At 39.8% G+C, this 22,289-nt stretch overlaps 1 protein-coding gene across 2 annotated transcripts in view; it reads left to right on the forward strand.

The window, feature by feature from the left end:
- Positions 1-22,289, forward strand: part of KCNQ1 (potassium voltage-gated channel subfamily Q member 1) — a 337,878-nt gene that overhangs the window by 236,168 nt on the left and 79,421 nt on the right. The gene's annotated exons all lie outside the window — the stretch shown is intronic.

The following is a 22,289-nucleotide window of genomic DNA, read 5'->3' on the forward strand; positions in this document are numbered from 1 at the left end:
TTAGATCCTATCACTGCTCAAATTCAAACCAGTCCATTTTTTGCATAAATTTTGAAATGGTTTAGTATAACATGTTAAGTGCTTTCTATAACCTGTAGGAGAGTTTCTGGGTGTAGTAGCTTAGGTGTAGTTACCTGGCCTGCAGAGCAGTGTTACAAGCACTTGTGTTTTGTGGTCTGTTTCTAAAGCCTCAGTTCTTGGATCAGAGTAAATCTGATTATATAGAAAAAGAAGAAATCTAGTATTCAGCATAAATAGCTGCAGATAGTGAGAGAACTGCACCTTATCAGCTTATTTGCTGGAAATTAGTGTGTTCACTTCCTCAACACTGAAAAATGAAATTGAGCGATACAAAACATGATCTTTATTCTCAAGAAGACTGGCTGAAGGTAGTTCAGGCTAGCACACAGAGGCTATGCTAGTACTTAAAAGCTATGACTAATTAAGCTCTGGTGACTCATTTGCATGATTCATCTGTGATATTCCTCTACAGATTTTATGAAGAGTAAAAAAGAAAAAAAAATACTCCTAAAGAGCACAATTCCTGTTTAAGTGAGTTTTGATAGATTTTACTGCAAATTTGTAGCACTTTTGGATGCAGACAGCAGTTGGGAAGCATAATGCTGAGGACAGAGTGTAAACCTTTACAAATTCATGGAGTTACATATACATATATACACGTGTTATGTACATACATACATATATATACACACACACACACACATATATATATATATATAACAAATTCTTAACACTGGCAGTAGCTGTGCAATTGTGATCCCACAGATGCCTGCTTATCTCAGAGGAATTTTAGCTAACATGCAATATATCCTGTAAAATCTAGGAATTTGGGGAGGGGGGGAAATTGAAAGAATTAAATAATGCCTTGCCAGTTAATAATCTTTTAAACAATCTTCAGATTAGTTGCTGTTTTGGGAATCTGCTGGTGGTGTTTATATTTGAGTAGGTATGCAAGTGGATGTAAGGTCTGCAAATGGGGATGACTTGATCTTTTATCAGACCACATAAAGCCTGTTTTGTCTGGCATTCTAAGATAAACCCAAGCAAAATTTGAAACGCAGCCTCCATCATTCTTGTGAAGAGAGTGTTTACATTTGATGTGGAATGGAAATGCATGGTGCATGTGCCGAGGGAGAATGTGGAACATTTGTATGGACTACCCTGTAGAGCTGATTAGAGAAAAGGCATTTAAGTGAACAGCACATGTGCACAACATGCTACACAGACAATTTTTATTTGTCTGTCTTATAGGTTATAGGGTAAAAAATGACCATAAGATCATCTCTGCTTTTCCTGGGTTGGTATGTGTGTTGCAGATGAGTGCAGTACACCATAAATGGAAAATTGATACAATAGGATGGACCTGTACTGAAATTAGATGCATTAAAGTTGAAATTGTTCCTTGTCAAAGATCTGGTTTTGGAGTCATCTTGCTGGAATTAAAATACTTTATTTTCATTTGCAGTTGAGTATCAGGGAGGGAAAGTGGATGGAGCTGAAAGGACTCTATTCAGGCTGCAGTCTTTTCAGGGTTGGAATCTATTCAGCTCTTGGAAAAGATTCAGAGAAAAGGGAGGTATACTCCCTTTCTTACACAATGTCCATACCTTCTGACACCCTATCTGCTCCTTCTGTTCTCCCCACCCCTCCCCACCCTCAGCTAAAAATTGCAAACCAAAACTGGTCCAGGAAGAGAAATAGGAGAAGAAGCCTTTGCTGTCTGACTCCTACTTAGGGCTGGGGGGGGTCAGAGGGAAGATAAGAAAAATAGGCAGTTATGGAAAGGAGAATATGAGCACATGGTTCAGAATATACCTACCACTCCTGGAGCTCAGGCAACCAAGAGGACAAATACAGTTTCCTCAAATCCATCTCTGTTCTTGTGTCCTACCCGCTGTTGTTGATTACAACAATTTACATGTTTTTTAAGTATCCCACTGTTTCAGCAGTTAGCACAGGGCTGTGAACCCATGTCAAAGGCTCTCTTTCTGTCCCAAACTAAATGATGCTCCACTTAGTAGTTCCATCCAGCAGCCCCAGCTGGCACAGTGTGATTGACCTGGCATGCCATGGGTGTAACATTTTGATCAACTGCCTCCCTTTGGATGGACCTCTGTGGCAGCTTTCTTATTTCCATCATGGCATGAAAGCTCCTGCTCTGACAGGTTAAGCACACAAAATAGAGAAGGGAAGGGAGAAAGAAAAATATTGTTGCCCTCCTTTACAGCTAAGGTGCAGGAAGTGACTTGCCTGAGGTATCACAGTGGCATCTGTGGCACAGCCAGGAATTCAACTTAAGCCACGTCTGGGACTAAACCACAAATCAGCATTCCTTTTTGTTGTTGTGTTTAAACACCCCTCTGGTTTTGAATAGTTATATTGGCCAGTGCAGGGTTCAACATAATCATATCCCATTAATACTAAAACCATCCAGTACTTGAGAACAGCATATATAAACACATAAACCACACCAACCCAGCCAATATAAATGTACTGGGACTGTTTTAGACAGTGCATTTTAAATCATCTAGAAATTAATCCACTAACATCATTTTGTAGCCCAGGAACCTAGGGGTGGAGAGGACTGAACATGCTTAAATGACACAGAAACTGTCATACATATAGATAATTATGCATGTAGTTTTGAAAACTAAACAAAAATATATTAAATGCTGTATTTCCAAGCAGAGAGCAATATTCTAGTGAGTTAAAATATTCATATAAGTTTCTATTTTAAAAGCCTTGGATCCAACACTGCTCACCATTGACCCTTCTGTGACATCTGTTAATCTTGGGTTTATTTCAATTTCTTTTTTAAACAGATGACTCCACTTAAATCAACACTTGGTTTCCATTAGACAGATAGAAGGTGATTCACTTAGTAACATATGCGTCTTTATCTAGTTAAGTCCTAATAGCCTTAATATATCAAGGAAGCTGGTGTGATTAACAGCACTAAAGGCTTTGTCAGACACTTCACCCAATAAATACTGCCCTTTGTCCAGTCATAGAAAAAGAGTGAACAAATAGATTGTGTTTCCAAACTGAAAATGTGTGCAGCCTTGTTAAGTATTCTAAAATTATCCCTATAAAAATATATGTTGACAATAGGAGTTACATCTACATCTCTGTCTGTGTTTGTACATGTCTGCCAGTCCCAGTGTGCTTTGGCTCTTTGCCCTGCCTGGGCCGTCCTTTTTCTGCTTTATCATTTCATGATGCAGCCACCACTCGTTTATGATTTTCCTCCTGTTCACTTGCACTTGAGGCAGATTCTCTTGACAGTTCTTTGTCTCTGGTTGTCACAGCCTGTCTTTCCCAGGGCAGAGGGATGTGTAAACATCAGTTTTGCTACTCCAGTTAATGCTGGCAACAGAGACATCTCATTTGACTTGACTTGACTTGACTTGACTTGACTTGACTTGACTTGACTTGACTTGACTTGACCATCATGTAGGATAATCCTCCCAAATGAGGCAATCAAAACAAAAACCCCAAGAGTAAAATATATTCAAAATGTCAGCTTGAATGGAGATGGGGTCCTTGCTTCATCATAGCTGAAGTTGTCTGGAAACTTTCCGGTTGTGCCACCATTATCTGTGAGTGCATGCTGTGATTGTCCAGGTACTGAAGGAAGCCTTTGTGCTGCTTCTATCCCAAGTTTCTAGAGAGCTCCAACCCGAGGCGTTTTACAGCAGAAGACCTTAGAAAGGAAATGGTCCAGGGGAAGTTTTGCTTCTTCTCAAAAAGAGGGTGCCAGAGCCATAATCACAGATCCTCTTCCTCTTTCTTTGCTCCATGTTACGGAAAGGAATTTTGGCCAAACTTTGAGGTCAAGCAGCCAATCCCAAAGAGATTTCACCATAATCTCTCAGCAGAATTTTGGTAGCAGAAGTGGATGGGGAGGAGCACAGTGCCTTTTCCCATATGCAAAAGAGCTGCAGTTTCTTCTGTAGCCCAGAGTTCACACTCTTTTGGCTCACACAGTGCCCTGCATGCACATTGGCCTGGGGCCCAGGGATCCATCAGGCAGCATTTGGGTGGCACTGCATGCACGCATGGCTTGCTGCTGTGGGCATGATGCTCTGCAGACGTGCAGCTGTGTCTGGACTCAGCATGGGCAGCTCTGGTGCTGCTGTCCTTGCAGCACAGTTTTGACTAGAGCTGACAATCAATGGGTCATTCTAAAGCTGCTCCAAGATAGCTGTTGACAAAACTGGTTTTGAATCCAATCCTTCTGAAATCTCTGTGCAGAGGAATTTATGAATCTCATGGCAGCTAGAAAAAAAAGCCAGTGGAAAGTAATTTCCTTTGAACAGAGAAAGGGGAGGAGGAGGATAATCAGTTAGTGGTGCTACACTCGAGAATGAAAAGGACTGTGATTCCTACAAACAAGGTCAGCTTCTTCATTTTGTTTTCTGTGCACTGGCTGTACAATTTCAGTGAAAAATCAGTTAAAGAACATCACATCAGACCTGAAACAAAATGAGAACTACTTTTGTTGGTGGTTTGGAGTGGGTTGTTTTGGTCGTGAGTGGTTGTGGTAAATGAAGAGAGCCTTGGCTGCCGCATAATCTCTTGCCTAAGACCAAGCAAATAATTTCCTTTTTTCTCCAATTTTTGTCCCTAGTAAGTTCTGAGGTGGCTGCTTTAATAAAAACTGACCAAGTGCAGTGTTTCAGTCATTTTGATGGCTCCTTTTTTTCCACTGCCATGGAAGGGCTGTGAGATAAGAGTAGGAAAGCCACAGCCTTTAGAAGGTCAGTATTTCTTTATGGCATAACTGAAGGTATAATTAAATTAGGACACAAGCAAATCAATTAGATCTATCAGTGACTGCTACATTTATATTATTTGAAGAGCTACATGTTAGAGGAGTGTAAATTATACTGTGAAACAATGTCCTAAACACAACCGGTATAGATTTTAATGCAGTGAAGTTCTTCATCTGTACTTTTCAAACACCCTTCCTGAGAGAGGCTTGTGCTGATGAATAACTGAAGCAAATAAGGGTTAACTTCAAAAGTGCAGCAGACAAACTTCAGAAAAAAGTGAATTGTTCTGTCTTCAGAGACACAGAGATGCACTCAGGGAGTTGAAGTCTTTAGAATCTATGGCCTCTGCAGTGCAGAATCATCATCATGTAATGGAATTAATCCAGCTCTTACTTGATAATAGTTCAAGTTAATTTTTCTCTCCAGCTGCCCTGTGTTTCCTCCCCCCAAGCTTTGACCTGTATTGTAACCTTAAAAAGACATCTTCAAACATCTTAGCTCCAGCTCCTGTGTTAAAACTGGGATGCTCATGTAGGCTGAAAGCTTTCAGAGCTCCAGCCTTTTCATGTGTGTGTGGATGGCGGGACTATTCTGATTTGCAGTGGTGCTGGGATTTTGGATATTACTGATGACAAAGAATTAAACAGTTGAGCAGAAGATTTGTGTGTTATAGATTCCTAAGCTTTTAAACATGAAATAAAAGCAATGTAATTACAGCAGTAATGAAACAGGTATTTTCTATGCTAGATAAATTACTAGTAGATAGCTAGGAGAACTGGAAAAAAAAAAGTAGAGAACTTCAGAAACCATTGTACAAAAATGTGGATTCATTCATTTTCTTAGTGTGATGGTAGTGAGGGAAGAGGGGAAAGGAAACCAGTTACCAAGATGAGTTATTACAGGTAAATTGGGTTAAATATAAGTCCAGAAGAATATAATATATACAGTACTATTATAATATATACAGTACTATACTACATATACAGTACTATTTCAAACATTTGGTGTGATGTTTTAATCACTGTTTCTTCTGGAGGAAGTTATTGCTAACCTTGGAAAATAGAGGGATTGAGATTCCTTCTAGTGAAAAATTCTTGAAGTCTATTATTAATTCACAATAAATTGAGTATTTAAAATAACTTAAGGGATGTCTGCAGGGTAGATACATACTGGTCACACTCAGAAATATTTTCCTTTTAGAACATGGATGGAAAAGTGTAGCAACAGGACCAATATTTTAGTCAGCAAAGCATCAAGGAAGCTCCTGGAAGACTGTGGTGTACATTAATTTAAGGGACAGGTAGATATCTCTTTGGAATTATCTAAGAGAGTTAACACAAATTTAAGGTGGTATGAAGGTAAGGACAGAGACTGATTTAATTAGAGATGTAATTAAGGATGAAATTTTATTAGCTAAGCTGAGCTGGCGATTATCAGGCAATAAGTTATGGAATGGGGATCTTCCCTCCTCCAGTCTCACAGGAGGTTGAGGGAGCTGGGGCCAGAGTGTGTCTCCTCTCTGTGCTGGTGAGCACAGGGTGTATTGGACCCTGTGACATCTGTGAACTTGCAGCAGCTTGAACCTTGATTCCAACCTGGATACCAGAGCAGCTGGAGGGCACTGTAAAAAAACCCAACAACTGATGCCAACAAAGAAAAAAAATCCTTTCCAGTTTCAAAAAACTTTGTCTGGGGAAGTGTCAGAGCACATCCAAAATCTCCCTGGGCGTTGTCCCGATTCTTAGTGATGCAGAAGGGAGAGGGTAACATGGAAAGCATTTGAGAAGAGTCTCTTTGGCAGGGTGATGCATGTGCATGTACCTACATACTCTTGCTTGCCTCTAGCAGACCTTGAGTTCAGGGAATTGTAAGCTTTTGTTACCCATTTTATACCCAAAAGAAGAAGTCCTTCTACAATGAGAAGCGCCATTTTCTTCTCCTTTGCTGTAGAAAATCCCCCTCTCCATTGGACCCAAGAAATTTGCACTCCCTAGTAAATAATAATGAGGTTTAGTGTAAAAGACTTTGTTTATTTCCTCCCCCTTCCCACGCTTGCTTTCATTTCTTCGGAGGTTTGTTTTGTACTCAAATGAAGCTGCGAGATACACACTGGGCAGGAATCACAGTGGTGCTTTCAGGGCACTGCTGAAGCTAATCACTTGGCTTGCTGCTGCAGGCATCTGCAGGCACCTTGAGCTGTGCTACAGTAGTGTGCTGGCTCTGGAGGCCCAGCTATTTTAAATCATAATAGTGACACAGTGTGCATGCCTTCTTTCAAAGAGCCTGAGCAAGCCACGCTGAGTTGATTTTCTTGGCACGCTGTATACCTATAATTTTGTCTTATGTTTTGTAATGTTGGTATCTGGGCACAGAATCAAAAAGCTCCACTGAGTATATAAGATTCTTTTTTCCAAAAGAAAAACACAACAACAAACACATTCTTTGTTTTTAGATTGATAGTATTCCTTCCAACAGTTATAGATGTTTAAGAACAAAGAAAGTTAGTGGGGAAAGAAAAAAAGGGAAAAGAAACTTTACGATAGTGGGAAATGTTTTGAGGCTTTTTTGGCAAAGCTGTCCAGGTGTTTTGTTAGTGATTTTTTTCTACCATGATTTTGGTTTTCTGGTAGTATTCTAAAGTGACTGGGTTACTCAGGACAGTGAGAAATAAATTAAATCCTTCTATGAAACACCTGAAAAGCCATGCATGTGCTCTGATGAGCTGACTTAGTCCAAGAGAATTGTCTAATGTTTATTCTGTTGGTTTCCATTTTTTGTGCTGTTCAAAGAAGCAAAAGTAAGAGGGGAGGATCTAGTTCTGTTACTCCCCACTTCATGTCCCAATAGCCTGGTTTTCAAAGGTGGTGTCAGACACTGGGGGGGCTCAGCATCACTGAGAAGTCAGCCCCTACCTCTGCTCTGAAAAGGAATTTGATGCCATATTGCCTGTACAGGGCTGAAGAGGCAGCAGCTTTTCACAGTGAGGACACTGAGCACCTGAAAAGCTAAACCTATCCTTGCTAATCTCTATGAAAACAGGAAGAGTAGAGTTCAACAAGGCTCTCAAACAATCTGTAATTTAGGATAATGGTGTAATTAACCTCATGATAATAGCATGAAATGGATAAGCATGGATGGGGCTCCATTCAAGTACAAACAGAAGACCCAACTTCAACTGCAAAGTAACCACGAGGGAGGGACCTTTTTGTTCCTGTTTTCTGGTCATTGTATGAAATTGGTAAATGCTGCCTACCTATGCTATTAAGGGTGAGGCTGAGGAAGAACAACTTCTGAATACAAAGTAAAAAAAGAGAATGAGTGAACTGTTATTGGCAAATTTTTTGCTAGAGATCCACCACAGTAGTATTGGATTATTACAAATGAGAACTTTTTGTGTGTGGATTTTTCTGGCCATCTCTAACTATTTCCTATGCATCAGTAACCAACTACTGTCAAACACAATATTGAAAAATTGTTGTGATCAAAAGTGTTCTAATTTCTCAGTGATTTCTTATTTCTCAACTCTGAGGAAATGAATTTTTCCCTACTATAGGAATGTTACCATGGTATTTTGCACCCATTTTTTCGCTTCTTCCTTTTTACCTCAGATTTGTGTATTTTCTGTGATTGCTGGTGTTGATGCTTTCCCTAAGCATTTAGGTTTGACTGCTTCTGTCAAAGGCTTTCTGAAGTTATCCTTGGTTTCCAGAGGCAAGAAAAGGAGGACAGCTTGGTTTTGGTTCATGGTAGCCAGTAGACCCAAAGCTGTTCCAAAAGTGTGTTTTGTTTCTAGGCAAAAGGATTTGATTTCAGAAAATTAGTCTCTCTAGCTAGTTGTAGGGAGGCAGATTGGTTAAAGTTTACAACCTCTTTTTGTTTAGCCCTTGGAATGTGGCCATGGAGTCTCAAGTTTCCTGTATAAAGAGAGATCTGTACTCGGTCAGAAGGTAACCAGGCAAGGTACATGAAGGCTGCAGGGTGAATGGCTCTTTCAACAATGAAATCAGTTTGGGGTCTTTAAGATGCCAGCAGTGAGTTGTCTCAAGACAGTGTTGAGCAGGCAAAATTCATAAAACCCTCAGAGGGCCAAAATAACCACCCTTGAGAAAACAAAACAAAGCTTCAGAAAATACTAAACAGCAAAAAATTCCTACAAATCTGATAATCCTTATGAAGTTCTCTGCTCTTGGGAAATCAGAGGAGGTGAGAGCTACTCGTGTCTTCATTTCCATCCCAGTGAGTCCTGTGTGCTTTGGCTGCTCACATGCATACCCATGGAGAATGGTATCTCATGCAAAATATCTTGGTGCACTGTTGTTCTGGGGGCAAATGCACCAATGCACTTTTGAGTTTGAGGATTAGGGATCTTAAGTAGCCATTCCTGCAAACAGGATTCGCCATGTTTCCTGTTGCTGAAGGTGTCACTATACAATTAGTAAATCATACTGATACTTACTCTAGAGCTCTCAGGCAGAAAAAAAAGACAGGAAGAAAAGAAACAGACTCTCAGAAATGCTGAGTTCAAGAAACAGCAAACTTAACAGCATTATGACAGATGGAGTAGTGAAGCTTTGTATTTTTATAATCTTGTTTTCCTGATTCCGTCAAATTAGTGAGGAAATGCATCACTTGTTTGCTTTGCTCATGTATCTGTGGGTGCACTGTTGCCTTTCCAGTAGCATACTCTTTAATTCTTTTCTCTTGCAGTAATTTACAGAATAAATTCCATCAAGAATAAAAGAAAATGTAAGGCATCTGATTTTGACCATATTTCCACACAGTTTAGGGAAGTTAGCAAATTGCCTCAATGCGTGTAAGTCCGTCCTTGAATATCAGCAAGTTAACTCCCCCAGCACAGCAGTCTAAACTTTGCCACTTTCACTATGTAGCTTTAAAACATTAGAAAACCTCATGTTGAGAAACATTAGAAAAAAACATTAGAAAACTGTACCTGAGCAGAAACAAAGCAATGACGGTTAATTTAGTAAACTTATGAGAGCCTCAGTATTTCTGGAGTATTTGTGGGATCTTGTTTTTGGTGAAACCATAAGGCTGAGGCCTGAATTAATTTCATGTAATCTTAGGCACATTGAACCATAACACTAAGAGCCCTTTCCAGGCAGCTGAGAAAGTCTTTATCCTCAGGGCAGCTTCTGCAGAGAAGGTGGGGTGAACCCAATCCTGCTGCAGTGTGCAGTGGGGAGCAGCAGCTGCCCAGTGTCTCTGTGAGGTCCTGGCAATTTTCTGCTTTTTCTCATGTTACAGGCAGCTCCATTGTGAGCTGGATCTTTGCAGGGATCTCCATAGATGGTTGTTCTTGCAATGAAACTTTTCAAGAAGTAAGCATTTCTTGTGCTCTTTCCCCTCTCAGTTTCTGGTTTTCTAAAGGTACATCTGATACAAAGCTGTTCAAATATTTGTCTTTAAACAAATGGGCTGGACAAGTGCTCAGCATTGGGGAGAGAGCACTGGGTTTTCCTGATATTGACTGGTGCCTGTTTTGTTGTGATTTTTATGGAATACTAATTACTTTTTTTTGTTCTCTGCTTAAGCTAAGCAAGAAATAGGTGTAAAGTCTGGTTCACTAAGTGTGTGAGGTGATGCCAAGCGGTGTCAAAGAGTCCTTTTCTGGCAACAATGGGCTGTTGTTCAGTATCCTCATGCAGGTTAACCACAGAGCTGCTCCTGAGAATCCTTCTGATTTATGATGACATTGTTGGCAGCAGCAGAAAGCCCTCTAGCAGTGCTTTCCACAGTGCTGTGTCAGCAGTTTCTTAGATATACACACAGTTAATATACGTATTTATAGCAGGGAATTCTGGCCCAGTTCTAGAATTCATCCTGTTTTTCTTTGCACTTGCGTGATGTTTATTCAGCAGTAATGTATCTACCTACGTCTCAGGTTGCAAATTTAGTGTCTATGTGAATATCTAAACTGTTCTAGTCAGAACAGCCTTGGGAAATGAATAAAATTAATTACATTGATCCTATGTTGCAAATGCCTTGCTAGGAGGAGTTGCCTGGGAGGGAAGAGGCAAGGGATTCTGGCTCTGCAATGATACAACTTGTCTCAATAAAGCACACATAATGGTATTAGAGAAGCACTCTGAATTCACATATACAATAACTATAATACAAATATTATTTGTCATCAGAATAGAGATTCCGCTATGTTTGAAAGACATGACTTTTCCAAGTTGAAGGAAAAAAAGGCCTTTGATCTGCGTTTAGCAGAATTTGCATTAAAATGTTGAGTTCCTGTAGTATCATTTTTGATACCCTCTTTCTACCTTTCCCTCTATCCCCCAGGAATTAAAGAGGCTCTACCCTACCTTGGCTTATATATAATTTGTCCTTCATCTGTTTCTTATTGCTGTTCTCTTCTTGGGCAGAAATCCTGATAAAAACTACACAAATGTAGAACTCATGAGATTTTTGTCTTCAACCGTTAGCTGAATGTTTTTGATGTTGGTTTGGTTTTTGTTTTGGTTTTTTTTTTTTAGTTTTAGGAGGCCCCCCAGACTTTGATTTGTCCAGAACAAGCTACAGTTTTTGTCTGTTTTGAGGCAATAACATAATGAAATGTTTTGCTAATATAGAGCTACACACCATACAACACCATTTTCTCAAAGGCAGCCTGTGGACTTTGCTCAGGTCCAGTTGAGAGCAGTCAGTCCCAAAATTCAGGCTCTTAATCTTTTCTTCTAGTTTGTGAATGCATAGATAAAAAGAATTGAAAGCACATAGACAGCATCTTTATTATTGTATTGGTATTTTATAGAGTCTTGTAGGCAGTCAGTGCAGAGAATCCGGGTTAAAGATAAACAGTGACCAACAGGAGGGATAAATGCACATGATCACCAGTGGGATGGAAAGTACTGGTGAGGCATTCCTGCTGCTGGCAGAGATGTGTGGGAATAGCCACGCTATATCCAGACTATGCCATGTTTAGCTCCAAATTCTTCCTTTGGGGACAAATCCCACAGCATGTCATGTGCAGACGCCACAGGCCTAACATCTTCCATTGGGTCACTTCCTACTGTCGTGTTGTCCAGGACCTTAATAGACTTCTGAAGGAAATAATTTAATGTCTGCTGTTGAAGAAACATTTCCTTCTTACTTTTGCAAAGCCTATTGCAGTTAATACCTAGACATACCTAGATTTGGGGTTCTCTGTTGGTCTAAAGAAATTCTCGGGAATATGAGTGACTAATAATTTAGTGGATAAAGAAAGTCCTTGATTGATTATCATTCTGCCTTTCTAAGGGTTTATTTTGAATAGCTTGCTTGACACAGTAGGGTTTTTAAAAAATGCACAGTTCTTTCATACTGTGGAATTATTCATGGTCACAAAGTGCATTAAATGCAACATAAAGGCTTCAGTAAAGAGAATACAGCAACGTTCTTACAGAGATCTGTGATGCAGTTCTCAAGCTCACCTCAGCCATAACGTTTTTTCCAGATACTTCCCACTCGTCTTTCTTCTCTTGTTTTTCTCTTGTTTACATTTGAATAGGAGGGGTTTTTTCTGTGTTTTCTGGGCTCAAACAGGATTAATTGGCAGTGCTGGGAAGGACTCCTGCACTCACTTGTGTTGATCTCAGTCTTGGCATCACCCCCAGCAGGCCTTAATATCACACAAAGTGAAAGTCCTGAGGGTTTGCTGCTTGGGAGCACGGGCTAAATGACTGCTAAGGGATATTTGCTGCTGGCATCTCTGAATTGGGAAGGTAAAACCTATCATTTTCCAGACAGTTATACCGTGGATTTCACATAATTAACAAGAAATCACATCCTTTGCCCAAAATCTCATCTTATCAGAATTAAGTTTTCTACTACAGAAAATGGAGGGCTAAAGATTTCCCTAATACGTCGGGGTTTTTTTTGGTTTTTTTTTTTTTTTTGGACAGAAATTCATTTTTGTTGGCATTGCTTTTAGAAAAGACAATTAATTTGTCTGAGGTTTCAAAAAATCTTTGATGTTCAGCATTAAGGAAATTAAGGCCCAAGGGTTGTAGTTTGGCAGAAGTACTGAAGAGTTATCATTTCTCAGGAAGCATAGGGTAGACTATACACTCCTAATGTATTTGTTACAACTTTCCTTATTATCTGAGAGAACATCTCATCCATTGCGCAATTTTAAATATACATTTTGATGATTATTATAAAACCTTTTACAATCAAGCACATGTCAAATGCTGACTGAATGAGGAAATGCAATGCCCTCTTAAGGCTTTCATTTTAGAAAGTGAGTTTTCCTGTCTGTCTTTTAAGTCCTGTAATAATTTCTGCTTCCATAAATGCACTGTTGGTGAGGTGATATTATTTATTGGTGAACAAGCAGTTTGCTGCATTGGGTAAAAAGGGATTTAATTCCAGGAAAGCTCAAGAATTAGGAAGTTTTAGTGAAATGAAAAAAACAGCTCTCTACTAAGAGTGGGTGTGTGCATATACATGTCGAGCTAAGTGTGAATTTAGTTTGGGTAGGAAAAATTAATAAATAAATAAATATAGCTGTGAGTCCCTTGAATCTGTCCTGGTCCTCTTGGACTGTGTCAGACAGCAAATCCCTGTCCTAAGCAAAACAAAGTGTCTGCTTGTAATCAGCCAGACAGCATCTGCAGAGGAGGCTGAGATACAGCACAAATTAAAAAGCAAAGGGGAAGGCAGGACATAAAAGAGATAAAAGCAAACTTGTCATGAGCCACTGTTTTGGGTGCTTTTACAACAATTCAGCTGAGTAAAGGTGCCAGGCTCTTTCCTCAGTATTCACAGAATCCCAGAATGGGTAAGGTTAGAAGGGACCACAGTGAGTGACCTGGTCCAACCTCTGCTCAAGCAGGGCCATCCCTGAGCACATGGCACAGGATTGTGTCCAGACAATTCTTGAATATCACCAGTGAGGGAGAATCCACATCCTCTCTGGGCAACCTGTTCCAGGGCTCACCTCTCCCTTCATCCAGGTCATTGATGAAAAAGTCAAACAAGACTGGACCCAGTACTGGACTTGGAGGACACCACTAGGGACATTGATTCCAGTTGTCTGGAATTAAGGATGATGCAAGGCAGTGGTGCTTAAGAATCAGTCAGCTGTTTTCAAGATTGTTTTCACTACAACTTCTCATGTGTAAATCTCATTAATCTCAATGTGACTACAAGCTGGCTCAAGGAAAAGGCAGTAAGTTTCTGGAACTGGCTCTGGAAAGCACCAAGAACTGAGCAGCAATAGCTGTATTTAACCCTTAATCTAATGGAGACCTGCTCTTCTTTACATACTTCACTGAAACATGAAAAAAGTAAAATGTGCATGAATGGCGAAATTTAACAAAGGCAGAGAGTGGATATCAGCATAATAGAGAATTGCTTGGCTTTTGCTTGCAAGTTTGGCTGAAGCACAAGTCAACAATTACACTTCTCTTTATTTAGGCTGCTTTAACCCACTGGACCCCACTGACCTTCCCTGCAGCAGGTTGCTTTCTCTAACAAGTCTAGTACATTTAAGTTTAAGGTGTAGTACATTTGAGGTGCAGTACATTTCAAGGTTGTTTGTTCATTTTTAAAAATTTTGTTTGAAAGAGACTGTTCCCAAATTTAATGTTGCACACTTGGCTTTAATTCATCAAGGTACTTAAGTATGTGCCCTGTGTAAGTATAAATGATTACTGTCCACTTCAGTTGGAAGTACTGTTGCTTTAGATTTATGTTCTGCTTGAGTAGCTTGTTGAACAAAGGTCCTCATCTGTAGGTTTCTACTCTTTTTTTCCTTAACTTTAAAAACAACTCTACTTTTTTTAAAAAGCTTACAGCTTTTACAAGGAGAGTGGAATCACAACTGTCGTGGCCTTTTGTCCCTGTATGTGTAAACCCTGCTTAGTGTGTGAAAGCAGAGGACCCTAACCACATGCCCAAAAATCCATGTATGTCTAGAAATTTTTAACTTTCTTATCTCTGGTGATAAGGACCAGACAATTTGCCAGGACAAAAACTTCAGATTCCCAAAGACCAGGTCACTGCAATGAAATCAGGGCTAAACAACTTCATTCTATGTGCCAATAAGTTAAGTCTTATAGTGTTGACTGGTGAAAAGCAGCAGTCTCCTGTGTCCCGTTCATTTATGCAGGACTCAAGAGATTACCTTCGAGTCCTTTACTCACCAATCAGCACTGTTTTATAGGATTTAAGAAGTCACTGATAAATCTCACATAGCAGTACAGATTGATGAGAATGGGGTATGATTAAAGCTGGAAGGGCTTTCTGAGGTGTCTGCAAGGCACATCCATGTGTAATTTTTCTATTATTTTATGTAATGAAAAGGTTTTGTCACATTTTAGTCTGAGGATCAGACTCCTCATGGTGAAAATAATTGTGAAGTTCTACTTAGAAAGAAATCTGCTACAAAAGTAAGAAAGTCACTCTTTTTGAGGTGTGTAAGCTTTAGAGTAAGATGAGTTTTAGGCATCAGGATGGTGATGTAGGGTTTTCCTGGAGACTTTTCTTCTCCAGGCTGAACAACCCCAGCTCTCTCAGCCTGTTTTCACAGGGGAGGTGCTTCAGACCCCTGACCAACTCAGTGGCTTCCCTCTGGACCTGCTCCAACAGGTCCATTTCATTTTGGTGTTGGAGGCCCCAGAGCTCCAGATGAGGTCCCAGAAGAATGAAGTAGAGGGGCAGGATCACCTCCCCTGACCTGCTGGCCACAATTCTTTGGATACAGCCCAGGATACAGTTGGCATTCTGGGTTGGAAGCATGCACTACTGGGTCATATTGAACTTTCATCCACACACAGGCCCAAGTCTTTTTCTCTAGAGCTTGTCTTGATCCATTCTCCACCCAGCCTGTATTTGAGCTTGAGGTTGTCCCAGCCCAGGTGCATCAAATTCATGGAAATGTTGTAGGGTTTTTTGGTTATGTGCAATCAATGTAGGTTTGCAGTGGAGGGAAAAGCCCCATGAGCTAAATTGTTGTGAACTTTCTGTATGAACACCGAAAGTCTCTAATTTAAAATGAAATCTCTATTTTACTGAAAATAGGAGGTTCCTTCAGCAGCTTCTTCCTAAAGATACAACCCACAAAGGCTTGAAATAATGAAAATTGAAAACAATAATAATTACAGCTATGTAGTGGAAAATTCTGCATTTAATGTCATTATATCAATATCTGTCTCTGCTTCCTAAGCCAACCATAATTTTGCAGTGAAAGCTCTCATCTGTGTGCTTGTACGTAATCTGGCATTTCTGCGATCTGTTCTCTGGATAATGAGTTGGGGATTTTTTTCTCTATGTCGTAATTCCTTGTCCATCAAAAATAGTTTTGTCAAATACATACTGAGTAGGAGCTATGATGCTCAGTATTTTTCGCTGAATAGAATTACATGAACATTTTTAGAGCTCAACCTCTGATCTTTTATAGCTTAGAGTCAAAAGAGAAAGATGGGAGAAAGTACAGCTAATTTACTAACTGCTGACAAAGTCTGCAGATATGCAGAGAATGGGAGTTGCTTCAGGAAGGGAGAATTTCCATTTTTACAGGGTGTTTCCAAGGGCACCGCTTCTGCCGTCTTCCCCTTCCCGTAGTCACTTTGATTTAAAGGAGCTTAAGTATATCCATGATTGCTTTGAGCCCTACTTCAGCTCACATCAAAGTGTGTAGAAAAACTGGCAATTAACTTTAAGGTTGTAGGATCGTGACCTTGCTTCTAAGATCAGAAATAGGATCACAAGTAGCAACTTAGGCAATGTTACACTTTAGGACAGTAGCACCTCCAAAGCCTGTAAATTTCAGTGCTTTTATTCAACTCTGAGGGAAACTGGTCACTGATTTTAAATGTCTTGGTATATTTTTCAGATTTTAAGTTACTTCTAATTTTTTTTCTAAAGCTATTTGAGAATTTTGTCCCAGGAAGTTTTAGTACAGTACTTTTCCCATCAGAAAAATAAAAAAAAGCGAAATCCCATTTTGCAATATTTCATATTTGTGAAAGTACATTTTTGTTAAAACACATTTCATTTGAGGGATCAGTCTAAAATTCTGTTGACCAGGCAACTCTGACTGCTGCTTAAGTGCCATTTAGAATGTGCCTAGAAGCCAGCTAAGTCTGTGCTGACATGTGCAGGTGAGCTGCTGCCTTATCTAATTGCAGTTAGGAAGGTGTGTCTTAATTCTCCCAGCCCATCATGTTGACCATTCATGTTGAATTTCTGTGCTAAGGGATTTGTGTGCTGTAGGGCTGGTTGGTCTGCTGCTTTACAGTGAATATATTTCAGCTAAAGAGCGTGATCTGTCTAAGATGACAGGGGGAGCTGACCATCCAAACTGCTTTTGCCAAGGGCATCTCTGCAGCTCCAGGTGCACACTGTGTAATGTCTTGCCAATTCCAGAAATAGTATCCTGACAGTGTCTATTTTACTCATTCAGAAAGGAGTTTGTATTCAGGTGTGACACTGTGGCCGTTTGTGTTCAGGACTGGAGTGTATTTTGCCTGCAAGTCACATGCAATGATTGTCTCTTTTCCTATGGGAATTGTCATGAGTGGACTCATGACCATTTCTGTGAAAGTGTGAGAGCTGCGAGAGTTAGATTATGCATTTTCAAACCTTTACACTGCTGTCTTGAGGAAAAGCTGCTTTTACTGGAGGAGGTGGAACACCACTTGAAAAGTATTGGTTTCTTTAGTGATGTGCAATGCTAACATCAAAAAGTCCCTCACTCAGGCTTGATGTGCTTTTCATTAAAGCTCCTTGGAGGTCAAACGGTGCCAGACAGAGTCCCAGAGGCACAGAGCAGAGAACAGAAGAACTCTATGAAGTTTACACGACACAGAAACACTTTCTGCATATGGCTTTGCACAGAATACTCACTTTGAAATGTTTTTCCTTACATAAAAATCACCGGGTTTTTTAGTTTTTTTTTCAAAGCGCAATCACTTCTAAGGAGCTGTGTGATTTATTGTTTGTCCCGTACGTTTTCTTTGCTTTATCAAATATTTAATTAGTAAAGGTCCTTCTGTTTCTGAGCCTTTTGAAATAAGTTCAGGATCTCTCTGACAGCTGCCATTTTTTATACCCTGATGCCATTACCTGCAGCAAATATCTGCTGCTCAAGCTTGCTTTTCTCTGATCCTGCTCAGTCACGAAAGGCAGTGGTCTCCCTGCTTATTCCTTGTCTGCTTTTTTTTTTTTTTTGGAAGCCAGATGGTGCATGCCACATGTAATTTGTGTCAAAGCCAGTTAATACTGAACTGCTGCAGCACTTTTTTTGTATATGGTGGATCTCATCTCGTAACAATGGATGCCTTTAACAACTGGTTTTGTTGTAGGACAGTAAGTGCACTCTGAAAGAAGCAGGTACTCCATCACAAAGACTGAATATGATAAGACAGCTCTGTCTTATGCTATCACTATAAAAATGGTGTTTACCTCAGTACAGTCAGCATTACTTGCTTCCCATAATCCCAACACAGAATGTCTTTGTGAAAGTTGGAGGGAGATGCTACTTCTCTGTTCTTCTGGTACCTCAGTAGATGTTGAGAATCTGCATTGTCATCTGGATAGCAACAGCACCAAATCTGCATAAAACAGATTTGTTTCCACTGGGCAAAATCTATAAAATTAGGCTTTGTTTTCATTAAATCTGTTATTTGGGTTTGCAGCATGATGGATGACGACTAATTCCAGTGCAGCTGAAAAGATGATTTTAAAAGACAGTGAACCACAACAAAGGCAAAAGCTTGCGTGGAAGACATGGTTGGCTTTGTGGCAGGAGTTGCGTAAAGGAACAGTATATTCATGCATGACAACATCCTTTTCAGAGGGAAAAGGCAGGAAGATTAAATAGAGTGGAGGTTACAACATGTGTTTAAAGTACTAAAGTAGACTCCTTGCCTCAGTAAGATATACTTTGATGAGAGGAATTTGAGATAATTTCAGACGATAGAAGGTGAAATGTTCATGGCAGAGACTACAAAGCAGCAACATTTCTTTTGCAGGTGCTTGAGCGTCAGTGTTTATTAGTCATACATCACAGGAAAATCCATTTTGGTAATGTAAATAACTGGTTGTACGTTCACAAAAGCAGAGTAAAGTCATAAAATCAAAATGTTGGTTGTAGCATTGCTCTGTGGTACATCCAACATGTTGTCTGATCTGAATTGAGGTAGTGGCATATTTTTAGTTTCAGACTTACGTGTACTTAATCAGATGAAACACATTGCAGTTTTTTGTGCAGTTACATAATCCTAATTATATAAAAAATTAAGAACCCAAGGACTTGTATTGACAGTTAAATCCATTTTTCTACCAGTATATGTGTAGTGGATGAGTATGGTACATTAAATTAATTGTTCTTGCAAGGTACTAATCATTTTTTCACTCTGATTATCAGTGAAGTGCCTTTCTTTCCTGCTTCATCTGTTTGCAGAAAAAAAAATTGAATCCAGTTGTGTCTGTTCTGTGCAGTTGGCCACAGAAGTTCTAACAGGATTAAAAAACCCAACATATGATGTGACCCAATGCATGTCACTGGTGGAATAGGATGAAATGGCAGGCTCTGATTTCCTTCTAAAACTTATTATCCAAAAAGGTGTGCTATCAGCCTGAAAAAGAAACTCAGAGTATTCATTGGTCACCGAGGTTTATGAAAATAGGACCTTGAACAGTCAGTGTGTGTTTGACCTTTTGACTTCCACAGAATTCCTGGCAGCTTTGTCCAACCAAAGGACTGTTTACGCTGGATGTACAAGGCGTTCTGAGATTGAGCTGTGCTACCAAGAAATGCCAGGAGTTACTACGTAGATGATTCAGTAAAGGAACAAAATGCCAAAATAGACTTCAATGACTATGTAAAATTTGTAGCAAACTCCTTCAGGTATCTACGTCTGCATCCAACTGGCAGAACTTCTGGGTGCTTTTTGCAGATAGCTACATTTACCTGCATATCTTTTTATGAAGTAAATATATTAAAAAACATATATATATACACACATATATATTTATTTCAGTAATTGAATTGAGAACATTTGTAAGGGATGAAATTAGATCTTGCTTCCAAAAAACTCTGTTTTTAAATCTTAGAGCTTTGTTATGGTAGTATGTTTTATGTTACATGAATTACACTCCTTAATGTGAATATCTGGAAGATACATTCACCATCGGATTTAACTTGCATTTTGGAATGTCCACAGAAAAAGGATCAGCAGAGCAGTAATAAAAAACAGGCATTTAGTACATTTTTTTCTGACACATCTGTGAGCAGTAAAGAGACACAGGGTTTTACCAGCCCTGAACATTCAATCATAAGTGAAACTTTACAACTGCAGTAACAACAGCACTATGAAAACATTCACTGGATTGCCACAAACTCTACTTACTACTGAAATCCTTAGATAAATATTGAATGAAATTTCTTATTGCACGGCATGGCAAAGGAAAACAAACACACTTTCATATCCACTTTTTTCGCCTCCAAGGTACATCAGGTGACACGGAGGCACGTTAATTGAAGTTGATTTTTAAAGGCTTGATTTCCAGGCTCTGAGTTGCTACAGGTGTATCTCTCATGTGGTTACTAGGAGTGAAGGACTGAGGTTGTCAACATAGCAAAAGAAAACATCATGAATACACAAAATCTGTTATGTGGCCACATACAGCTTCTGTATTTTTCTCTTTAGCTTAGCATCTCACAAACGCTGACAAGTTAATTTAAAAATTGGAGTCTGTTTTGTGTTTTGATAGTATTAGAAAAGGATGTTTATAAGAGAGGCTTTAAAATGCAGACATTCCCTGAGTTTGTAAAGCTTCTGCTCTGCATGTCTAGGTAAACAAGGTTTTTGCTTCATAGAGCCACAGGATCATTTAGGGTTGGAAAAGACCTTTAGGATCATCAAATCCAATTGTTAACCCAGCACAGCCAAGTCTACCATGAGGAATGCTGTCTTATTTATCTTTCTGTGGATTTTATTTTCTGTTTGGTTTGGGGTCTTTTCTGTTTAATCACATCTTCCGAAAATATTTTCAGCATTTCAGAATTGCAGTACATTTTTGTCTGACACAGGATGAAAATAACACTATAAAAAGAAAAGCATGTACTGAAATACTGATATGAAATGGTTTCCTGTTTTATTAGTTGTGTTAATACCATCTGAACCTGCAGAACTGAATCCATGGACTCTATCCATGAAACAGTTTCAGTGTTCTTCTGCTTTTTCCTTAAGAAAGCCAAAGCATAAGAAAATTGCCAGAATGTTGAGGCTGTGCCCAGAACACTTGAATTTACTTAGTGACAGGAAAATCAGATATGCATATCAGCAATTGGTCAGATGGTAACACAGTTCACTGTTTTTACCAGTGAAACACACTGCAGTGAGTGTCTTTTGGAAAGATCTTTGAACAATATCCACATCACAGGGAGTTCATCGCAGTGTGTGAATTCCAGGGTGAGCAAGATTTTAACACAGGTACTGCTGGGTTAGAAGCAAGTCATACAAAGGCAGAAAATATGGTCAGAAATAGGGAATAAATGCAATTCTGTACATCAGGGCCTGGATTTCCAAGGAAGTTTAACAAGCTTGGCTTGTTAATGGCCTCTGAGAGCAGAAGTGTGTATGAGAGACAGGGATCTGAGCACCACCTCACGGGCTGTGATGAGATCTGTGCTTTGAATTGGAAGTGCCACTTCTAAGTTCAAAATTAAACACTGGCCTCCACACCATTCACCCTTCCGTAGCACTCAGAAGAGAGCCAGCCTCTGGCTCGCATCCACTTTGGGTAAGCCAGGGCAGGTCGCAGTAGAGAGAACTCTGTTTTCTGGCCCCAGCAGCTGATAGCTGCAGTTTGAAGGGGTCGCATTTGTTCCAGGGCCAACATCATGGAGCCCATGTGATACATCAGATCCATCTGCTGCTCATTTTCGGGAGTGATGTTGCTTGTCGAAGAGTTAAAACTTGAAGCGAGTAGTGAATGGGAATGCTTGAAAAAATGTCAGCCTGGTTTCTGGGGGAGGAGCACCTCCAGAAGAGGTTCTTCAGTATCTCTGGGTACTTTTCAAGCTCCAGGCTTGGGACATCAGAATTGCATGCCTTGAAATCAGCATTGTTTACTTCAGGAACAGACAAGTAATGTGCATGCTAGAAACTGAATTAAGCTGACACGTTTTCTACATTTAGCAGCAAGGGCTGCAAAGTGGGCCAAAAGCTATACATGTGCCTGTGGGCAGTGCCTTCTCAAAAACAAGTACAGGTTTTTGTGAGTGCCCACAGCTGTCTTTCATTCACAAAACCATTCACAATAATGGGCTCAGGATTTATCATAACAGCAAGAGCAAAGACCAGAGATAGTAAGGGTTGACTGACCCAGATGTCACCAATGAATGAGAAGGGCCCAGCAAATGGGTAGGGCTTGTTGTGATCTTCTCATCCAAGGGTATGCTTTGGCTCTTTGATTTCTGCTCTCTTTGCTTTCCAATACTAGCTACTAGTTTTCAGAGTCTTACCTTTCCTC

This window comes from Zonotrichia albicollis, chromosome 6, assembly GCF_047830755.1.
Source record: "Zonotrichia albicollis isolate bZonAlb1 chromosome 6, bZonAlb1.hap1, whole genome shotgun sequence".
Lineage (NCBI taxonomy): Eukaryota > Metazoa > Chordata > Aves > Passeriformes > Passerellidae > Zonotrichia > Zonotrichia albicollis.